Raw genomic sequence first — 9995 nt, forward strand, 5'->3', positions numbered from 1 at the left:
CATTACACTTGATGTCAAAGAATAAAAGAATAGAATGTGATTAGTTTTATTGACTATATATATAGACATGACAAGTATAGACTCGACTTGACTCAACTAGAATAGAACAGAATTGGGGTGGCTGTGGCTCAGGACATAGAGCTGGTCGTCCACTATTCAGAAGGTCGGAGGTTTGATCCCCGGCTCCTCCAGTCTTTTTGTCAAAGTCTCCTTGGGCAAGATATTGAAGCCCAAATTGCTCAGAGGAAGGAAAACAAATGTGAGAATGGGTGAGCATAATCCCTTTGGATAGGAAGCACTGTACTGCTCCTGATGTGTTGACACCTTGCATGGCAGCCTCTGCCATCCGTGTATAAATATGTATGTGAATGGGTGAATGTTGACATGTGTTGTAAAGTGATTAGACTCAACTGGACTTGAATATAATAGAATATGCTTTGTCATATAGACTAGACCATATTTGACTTGATTCTACTTGACTAGGTTGAATTAGTTTTTATTGGAATAGAATATAAAGTGAATTTTCTCATAAACAAGACAATATTTGACTTTAATATAATAGCAGAATAAAATACAATTCAGGGAATCTGTCTGGAATATTAGTGTAGAAAAGCCAAAACAACACATTGACCTTGACAGAGACTATAAAAAAAAGTTGTGCACTTATAATGATAATATTAAGGAAACCACAGTGGGGGAGTATCAGGAAGCAGCATTTCATCACACCACCAACAGCAGCTCTGGTGCAGAATTTACTCTTGGACTTACTCTGACAAAATAATGTTTTATTCCTTAGGGAGAAGGAGTTAACTTGCTAAATTACACACAGCTCTGTAGAGACAGGCTGCGTGGATGTCACAGTGGCTTCTGGTTTGTCCAAAGCCGCTGAAAGCAATGTTTTATTTCTAAATAACAGCCAGAATCATAAATAACATATAAAAGCCTTTTTAATTTGCCTATAAATTCTCCCAGGGATCATAGCTTGGGAACTGAAATCCAACTCATGGGTTATTATCTGTGGAGCAGCATATAACACACCCTTTCATTTTGCAAATGTCCATCTAATAAGCTTCTTTGCTTTAAGGTCTTTCAGCTATGATCTGCCGCACATGTTTTAGTAAAGCAGGTTTTCAGGCTAAATGGCAGGAAAAAAATATAAACCATGAAACTAATCCTTGAAAAGCCTTCAGAAATGCAGAGTAGCGCAGCATAAGCATAAGCTGTGTGACACCAATACATGGTGAGTACACCCCTTCACACCTAAACCATTTGTGAAGTTTCAGAATTAAAACATTGTATGCGTTTATAGTGGGTATGAAATAAATATAATAATTGAAGGATGGAAGCACAAAGAGGTGTTTGTGACTTTCAGGGAACTGTCACTTTTTTGTACATGAACATGGACACCTATACTCACACACAAATAAAAAGTGCACACTTGAAATGATAACTGAAAAACTTAACATGTACAGTACCTGCCTGAAATTGTGATGTTGGGCGAGTTTAGACAGCTTCCTCAACCACAGCATGAGCACAGGACAGGAGGAATTAGGGGAACGTGATGTCGTCTTTTGTTCTATGTGACTGAAATAATTTACAATTGTGTATTGATTGAACATTTGCAGTGGTTTAATTTTGATAACCAAACTTCTCTAAATATTTAACAATGAGTGGGTACAGATAAACAGCCTCTACCACATGTGTCAGGTTTTTCTGCAGTTTATTGTTGGGTGTGTTCAGTCATTCCCTAATGGAATCACACTATTGGAGACAGATTCCACTGATTACATCACCGTAGCAGATGCAATATGGGATTGCGTCAGTGTGGTCTGCAGAGATTTCAGGGTTTGACTCAAAAGCGTTCTTCAAATTCATCACTGAATGCTCTGGACTGTCAGAATCACTAATGCTGTGCACTGAATGAAAACAAATGCTTGAATACATTACTATGATCTGCACTGAAAGTAGATTTGAAAGGTTTGTGTATAATAGCATTAGATCTCTGACCTCCCACACAGAGAAATTACAAAACCGTGACACGGTGCAGTCTAATTATTTGGAAAGTGATACATTTTTATTCTTTTGGCTCTATTTCAGCACACTCCATTTAAAAGTTACATACAAAATTCACTTGCCACTAGAGGTAGAGGCATCAGAACACCAGCATCTCAGACAAACACAATGGGCGCTGTGGTTGACCAGACTTGATTGACAAAACCAGTAATTTTACCTAGAAAGTAACTGTAAAACACACAAACTGGACAGAAACAAAATTACCCTAACCCTCACCAAAACTGCATTTTTTTGTTTTTTCACAGTCTTTCCAACAATCACCAATGCTGGTTTGGGCGATATAAACCCTTATTTGAAAAAAGGCCATCATTGGTGCTGGCAAAATCAGCTACTCTATGGGGTCAAAGTATGTCCACTAAAGTGCTTGTTCTGGCTGCTGACAGACTCACATAGCAAATAGTTATTTGCTACTATATTAATGTTTTAAATGTCATATATACAACCTTTAAAATAAACCAATGATTACAAGATTAAAGTGTTGACTTTCAGCTTTGCCTTTTAACTCACATCCATATTGGTTGACTTGTGGTCCCTTTCTTATATAGCCCAATCTCCAAATTCCCAACTTTAGAGACAGACAGAAACAAGACAACCAATACGTTTCTATGGCCAAACAGCAGAATGTTCTTTAGTGGTCAAGTCAGACACCTGACCTCAGTCCAACTGCACACATTTCCCTAACTGAAGACTAGACTGAAGGCCAAAAGTAAGAAAACAAGCTTTATTTACTTTTTGAAAACAGTACATGTACTTCACAAAAGGAAAAAGAGAAAAGGACGGAGGGAGTTTTCAGATCCCTTTACTTTTTGCAGTTAAAGATTCAAGTTAAAATGGAGTGACTCCTAATATACACACAATAACCTGTAATGACATAGTGAAAACATGTTTTTAGACAATTTTCCAAGATTATTAAAAATATCTCTTTCACATTAAGTATTCAGAGCTTTTATTCAGTACAGGGTCTTTGGCAGCAATTACGGCTTCAAGTCTTCTTAGGTAAGTCTCTAAGAGCTTTGTGCATTTGGCCAGTTTCCCCCATTCTTCCTGGCAAATCCTTTCAAGCTCAGTCAGCAGGATGGGGAGCGTTTGTGGACTGCCAGGTCTCTCCACAAATGTTCAGGCTTTGGCTGAGCCATTCAGTGACATTCAAAGACTTATCCTAAAGCCACTCCAGCATTGGCTTGGCTTTATGCTTCAGGTTGTTGTCACTGAAAGGTGAACATTCGCCCCAGGCTGAGGTTGCGCAGCAGGTTTACTTTTAGGACCTCTGAGTATTTGGCTGCATGTTCTGGTCTGCTGCACTAAGGGACACGCTTTAGATACAGCTGGGTTGGAAACTAACTTCCCCATTCTTGCAGATTTTGGTTCCTCTTTCTTTCTTTCCCATGACTGACATCCTTAACATGATTTTAACCTACATGCCCCTCACGCACACACACACACACACACACACACACACACACACAGTAACATAATTAAGCCATGAAGAATTAAGAGTTGCAAGGAAAGAAATTAAATGCAGGGCAGCCACTGCAGGATTTTTTTTCACAATCTGATGCGGTCAGATGCCCGCCAGCATGAGCCTCTGAAATTGCATCATCAAAAACATTGCAGTCGCTCTGAATGCATATGGCTCATTGATGTCTAGCTGGTGGTGTGACCGTCAGCTGATGAACTGTTGGTCAGTCTGACCAATATCCTTTTGTCAAACTTACATGGAATACAATCTTGATGCGTCTTTTACGTCTATATGTGTTGCCTAAATTTCACTATGAATAGAATCTGTAGCATACTCATCGTTGGTATGCCTAATGGGAATGCAAAGTGGAATTATGTTCTTTTGTTTATTATTAAATGTATTAATAAAATATCTAATTGTAATCCTGCATAATCCCAGTTTTATTAAATGCAACTGTAATCTCATTCCATCTTTTTTTCTGTAACTGTAATGGATAACAGTGTACAGCCTGGTGGACAGTAGAACATGGGCATGAGTCTGTGGAGTAAATGGTGCTCAACAGGTATGCTGAGACCTTAAAAACAGACTATGGCTACAAGCCTGTGGGCTAGCAGGTATGTGCCTGCCTGCTTTTCTCTCTTACTGTCTCTGTTTTATGTCTTTCTCATCATCTTTTTTATTTTCCCAGTGTCAGTGTCCATTTCCCCGAGTTGTCTGGATATGTTTAATACATCGCAGAGCTGTGAGATGTGGTTCCTGCAGGGCATTCAAAGATAACATGATTTTTTGCTTATTTTTCTGCACTCGCCCCAAATAGCCAGCTTGCCAACTAGCTCTAGCTGTTCTTCTAGCTTTCCCAACAACTCTTCTGCCATTTCTATAAGAATTAATGAAAAATGTCTACCATCTACTGTCTAAACTGCATTCTCTGTGTCACTCCCACACACATGCGCACACACACACATACACACACAGAAGGGCAGTAGAGTCCTCGAACTGACAGGCACAGCTTCCTGTCAAAACCACAGTTTATTTTTACATTAGGTGAGATAAAGGCAATTGAGGAGGAAATTTACTAAAACATTTATATACATGTCCATACAATACAATCAGTCAACCAACAAGTGTCTACCATGGCCATCACTAAAAGTATACATCTAAAACAGTTAAACAGGCCCACCCAAACTGTCTTAAACTTATGAGATATTATTTTAACACAGCTTCTCTATTTATGGCTATAATATAACCATGATAAAACACGCCAAGGTGTCCTGATAGAGAAATAACAGACTATGTGGTGGAAATCCATTTAGTCAAATCCAGTTCTGTATATGACAACCAGGTAGCACATCCACAGAGCCGTATTTCACATATACCACACATACGTCTGAATGCCTCAGCACTATAAACTAACTATTGAGGCAAGTAATTACCTTTTTAATCTCCAGTTACAACACTGTCTGCTCTGATCTGGTCTTCTCTGACCGCAATCATACTGAATACAATTTTAGCAGTGAGGTCACTCCTTTTGAGTTGATTCCAATGGGTTTGAAGCATTGGAGGACTGATCATGAGAAGTTGCTGCAGAGGCATTTCATATCACAGAACATGGTGATCAAATGTAACCTGCTGTCAAACAAGTGACTGATCATTGCATGTTACCTCAACAAGTCCCATGTCAATGCAAACCAAAAGCATGATATCCAATGTGATCTGCAACTTGATCAGCAGTTGAAGAAGAAGTAGTGGTCTGACCACAGATATTCATCTTAAAAGAGAAAGAAATGATGCAGACTTAATACAGTGGTTGTACTGAGAGGCTCCATGACCAAGCACACATAAGTGTGTATATGTAAAGAGCACTTAAGTGATAAAATAAATATTTGTAACTATTGCTTGAATCATTTCCCTGTTGATATGGTGTTTAAGGAAATTTCATTTCTGCCACAGATGCTTACAAAATGTGACTCTGTTACCTGCATGAATGTGGAAACAATCTGAACGTTGTGAGGAAGAATGGGTGGAATGCAGGTCCTTAGACGAGGGGGAGGAGAGATCGTGTTTTCAGTAATCACAACACAGATGGTTCAAGGACCCTTTCTTTTGACGGATGTCAGAGCTCATGTAGGGAAACATATAACCGTCATCTTCATGGGGGATGTTAGGTCTTTGTGGTCGGAGTTTTGTTCAGCTTGAACAAGAAGGTCAGAAGTCAGAAGCTTAAACTCATCACTTTAAATTTTGTTCTGCTTTTCGGCATCTTAAAGCGTGGACTAACTTTCAGATGACTTCTGTAATCTTGTTGAATTTATCAGTCAGAACTAAAAAGACTAATAGCCTGCCTGCCTCTCTGGTTACTGAGGAAACCACCAAGCCTCTGCAAACTATCCTGTCTTCATATTTGGAGTGCTGGTGTGTCATATCCAGGGTGACACCGTATGATTATCCATTGAAAAGATACTGACAGCCTGAAAAGTCTTAAGATACATAACAGTTTGGAAGACAGTAAAGTCATGCTGTACGTGAAGTAAAGTATAGCTTATTAAAACTAAAAGGAGGTGAGCCTTTATCACTTAAGACCGTTATCTCTTATAGACAACCATCGTCTCCTCCAGCAATCTCTTTGCTTTTCTCCAAACAGAGATGAAAAGAGATGACAGCAAAGCAACCTCTTTCTTATCTCCTCATTTCAAAACTTTCTGCACTAGCCTTGATTGTGGTAAAATGTTGCATACGTATGCATCACTAACAAGGTTTGGGGGAGTGGGGGTTTTTAGGAAAGGAAATGAATTAGTCTTTGATCACGTCTTTTGGTCTTTATAATGTGCAGATACACATTTGCTAGAGTGTTTTTTAATAAACTGGTTAAATATCTACAAGCATGGCCTTGGTTCAAAAAACCATAGGTCAGAACAACAAGTGGGCTGCAGCCCTACGTCTGAGGAATTTCACAATAAGAAGTAATAATATTTTTTCATGTCCAAAGTGGAACGGTTAAATGTCTTAGTTAATAGCAGAAGGCTGAAGACCCTGTGCTCTACTTACTCGGGCCCACCTCCAGCTGTAGCTGCTGCACGTGTCGCAGCCTACAGTCAGTATAAATTAGATTCCATTGAGGGTCATGTAGTAAGAAGAAAATGGGCCCTAAAATAAAAAATGTTCAAACGTTTCCATGTTTCAACCAGGAAAAAAACTGTTTATTGCAAAGCATTACGTCGGCAGTTGCAACAACAAAGGCAGTAAGAAAACATTAGAGAATGTGGACTGAATAATTAAAACAGCTTGAAAGCCATAGACCTAATCTATCTGCAGTGTAAACACTTCTCACACTTCACTATAGCATAAAAGACCCCCTGAGGTTTGTGCCAGTGGGTGGTAGGTAAACAGTGTTCTTGCTATCTCCCCTGAATACACAAATAAACACACACACACACACACACACACACACACACACATACCATTTGAGCTCCAGATCAGTATTAATTAGGTAACATCAAAAGGGATAGCATAAAGGAAACATTTGGCTTTTTCACACTAGACCTTTACCACTATAGTTACCAAAAAGTGACGAGTTAGAAACTTTGATATGTTGTCACATACCATGGGTGCATGTGGAAATGTAGGTGGAAATTTCTTCTGCGGAGGATCAATAAAGGTCCATCTTATCTTCAGTGAAAAGGAAAAGCTATGGGCTCACCAAAGACGTGGAGATAATGACCCAGAGCAGATTACACAGTGATCCGGCTGTTTGTTTTTTGTAAACAAAGACAACAATTTGTCTTAAAGGTGGCGTTAAAGGACGGGTCGTGTAAAGACCAAAATTTAGGTTTAGTTGGGGATACAGGAAACTCAAGGGGGCACAACAATTATGTGTTATTTTTTTAACAGTACATTTCGGCTTGGTGATGGCACTAGAGGGAAATTTAACCAAAACAATTCAAACTCAACCTGTGGAGGCGACAAATACAGCAAATATTATAGCAATGAGGTTATTTGTTCTAACAGACTGAAATGTTGGTCAACTGAAGATTTTGATCTGACTTGCGCTGAGTGAGACATTATTGTCTCCAGAGAGATTAGAATTTCTCCCCTGGGGACACGAATACCAAGTTTCACAACAGCCTTATTGAGATATTCAGCAAAATGTTAGAAAGCTTCATCAAGCATCACTTGTTGAAAAATGTTTGTTTAAGATATTGCTTAACAAGACTGTTGCAATTTCACTTGCACCATGAATTTTGTAGGAATATGTATGGTGATTGCACATTTCTGCAAATTATAGACTTCACTCATAATCCTCCTCAAATGCACCTTTCAGCTCATTGAAAAATCTGATTTTTGCATGATTTATCCCGACTCTACTCACTCATTAGAGAACAGAAAGCAGCTGACCAGAACCTGAACTAGAATCAAGTATCCCATATGCAGGAATTATAATTAATGTATCTGTATTGAAATTGAATTGTCAATTTTTTATTTTTAAATGTGTAACTTTGGAGACACAACAAATTCTGTCTTTATATTCCTGTCATAGAAGGGAAATAAGAAAAAAACTGACAAATCTGCTCAATCTGCTCTGAGTTATTGACCTCCACCCTTGCTCCAGGTGAGGTAGGTTCGGCTAGAATATGCCTACACGATCCTGTTTTGGTGGAAGGACCAGACCACGCCATCCGCTTTGCCAGTGTGTCACATCTTTAACAGAATTCTGCGAAAAGTGCAGTAAGTTCAAGATATTGTTGTTGTATTTCAAGGCCTGAGTCCAGGGCACAGCACGGTGTATTGACTCCTGCCGGTAGTAGACAGCATCAAGGCGCATACTTTGGGAAGATGCCAACGCCACAAGAAATGTTTGAGGACTATCAATGTGCTGCTGGCCTGGTCATCATGTTTTAGCAGTTACACCAAGCCAGTGCTGACACAGACAGACCCAGTATTTCCTGCTGCATGACAGCTAACTAACGTTACACCGCAGAGTTTCAATGAAGAAACCCAAATGAAAACTCCAAACGCGCTCTCTGACTGCAGATCAGCGTGGAAAATCAACACAGATGTCAAACTTTTACTCCCAGATCCAACGCAAGCATGCATTGTGTTTTTTTCCCTCCGCTCACTCCCTTCCACAAATATTGTCCCAATCCCAGAGTTTGATAAAGAGCACAACTCTGGCGCAATAAGTCCGTCATTCCAGCCGCGTCCCTCGTCCTCAACCCTTATAGGCGCACAACCGAGCGTCCTATCGAAATAACGGTGCGCACAGCGGATTCAGGCATCTGCTAATGCCATCAAAGCCTTTATCTGACCCGAACGCTTTCTAGCCATGTCTACGTGGCAGGTAGCTATACTTTGATTGTGTAAAGATGCCCACATCGTGTAGAAGACGAGCTTTAGTAAGCCAAATAAAACTGTTTTTTTTATATATATATATTTATAAGGATCCATTCAGTAAGCAGGGCAAGAAATTAAATACTTACAGCGTCTTCTTTTCCAGTGAAAGCAGAAGGTAGGTAGTTTAGGTTACTCCCTGACCGGTTCCTGGATGTCCAACTCAAGTTTGATTCGGGGTGCCTGAAATTCCTCCAACAGACAACTAGAGACGCTTGCCTGCGCAACTCTGGTGTCAAAGTCGCAGCGTTGTGATACAAGACTCCAAATCCAATATACAGCCAGGTAACCCTTTCATTTTATGTCCGTGCAGAAAAGCAATAGTACCTTTGATTTTTCCCCCCCACCAGTGTTTCAGAAGTTGTTTTATTTAACTCTTTTTCCAGATAAAGTCGCCTTGATGCTCTCTGCTGCGTCTCCGTGCCCCTCTGCGCTGGCGCGGCTGCTCCACCAAACTCTCTCTCTCTCTCTCTCTCTCTCTCTCTCTCTCTCTCTCTCTCGCTCTAACCGACCGACTGCCACACACACTCTGCAGGAGAGGACCTTTGTCTGCACATGACGTCACTCACACACACAGAGACACACACACTGCAACAACAAAAAAAAAAGCCAATTTGACAAAAGAGTGGCATTGAAAGTTGCTGGACATCATATTTTGCTTATAAAAATATTTTTTTACAAAAGGTGTTACAGCTCTTTACAGCATAATCAATAAAACAGCAGGATTTTCTTGAGTAAATTGCATTATCTTGTAACTGCTTTACACTTCACACTGAAGACAGGTGAAACGTCATCAGTAACAAGTGCATTGAATACACCCAATTGGCACTTTCCCCACTAATAGTGAAAAAAAATGTCATTTTATGATGTAAATGTCCTGTTACCAAAGACATTTCTTGTAGTGTTCGCAGATGAGAGTTGTTCCTTTTCCCTCTGCGCCTAATTGGAAACACATTTTTTTTTCAGTAACTTGTTAAGAGAGAGACAGGAAGGCAGAAAGGGGTGGAGTGAAGCAGAGAGAAAAAGAGAGCGTGAGACTGACACTGAGGGACTCAAAGACATATTGTATTCCTTACCA

General features: G+C 39.8%; 1 protein-coding gene across 1 annotated transcript in view; it reads right to left on the reverse strand.

Annotated features, from left to right (window-relative positions):
• lpar1 (lysophosphatidic acid receptor 1) overlaps positions 1-9400 on the reverse strand; it is a 35053-nt gene extending 25653 nt beyond the window's left edge. Inside the window, exon 1 of the mRNA XM_051413381.1 lies at positions 9007-9400. The gene's annotated coding sequence lies outside the window, so the exon portion shown is untranslated. The remainder of the gene's footprint in view (positions 1-9006) is intronic.
• Between the last annotated feature and the right edge of the window lie 595 nt (positions 9401-9995).

This window comes from Dicentrarchus labrax, unplaced genomic scaffold, assembly GCF_905237075.1.
Source record: "Dicentrarchus labrax unplaced genomic scaffold, dlabrax2021, whole genome shotgun sequence".
Taxonomy (NCBI): Eukaryota; Metazoa; Chordata; class Actinopteri; family Moronidae; genus Dicentrarchus; species Dicentrarchus labrax.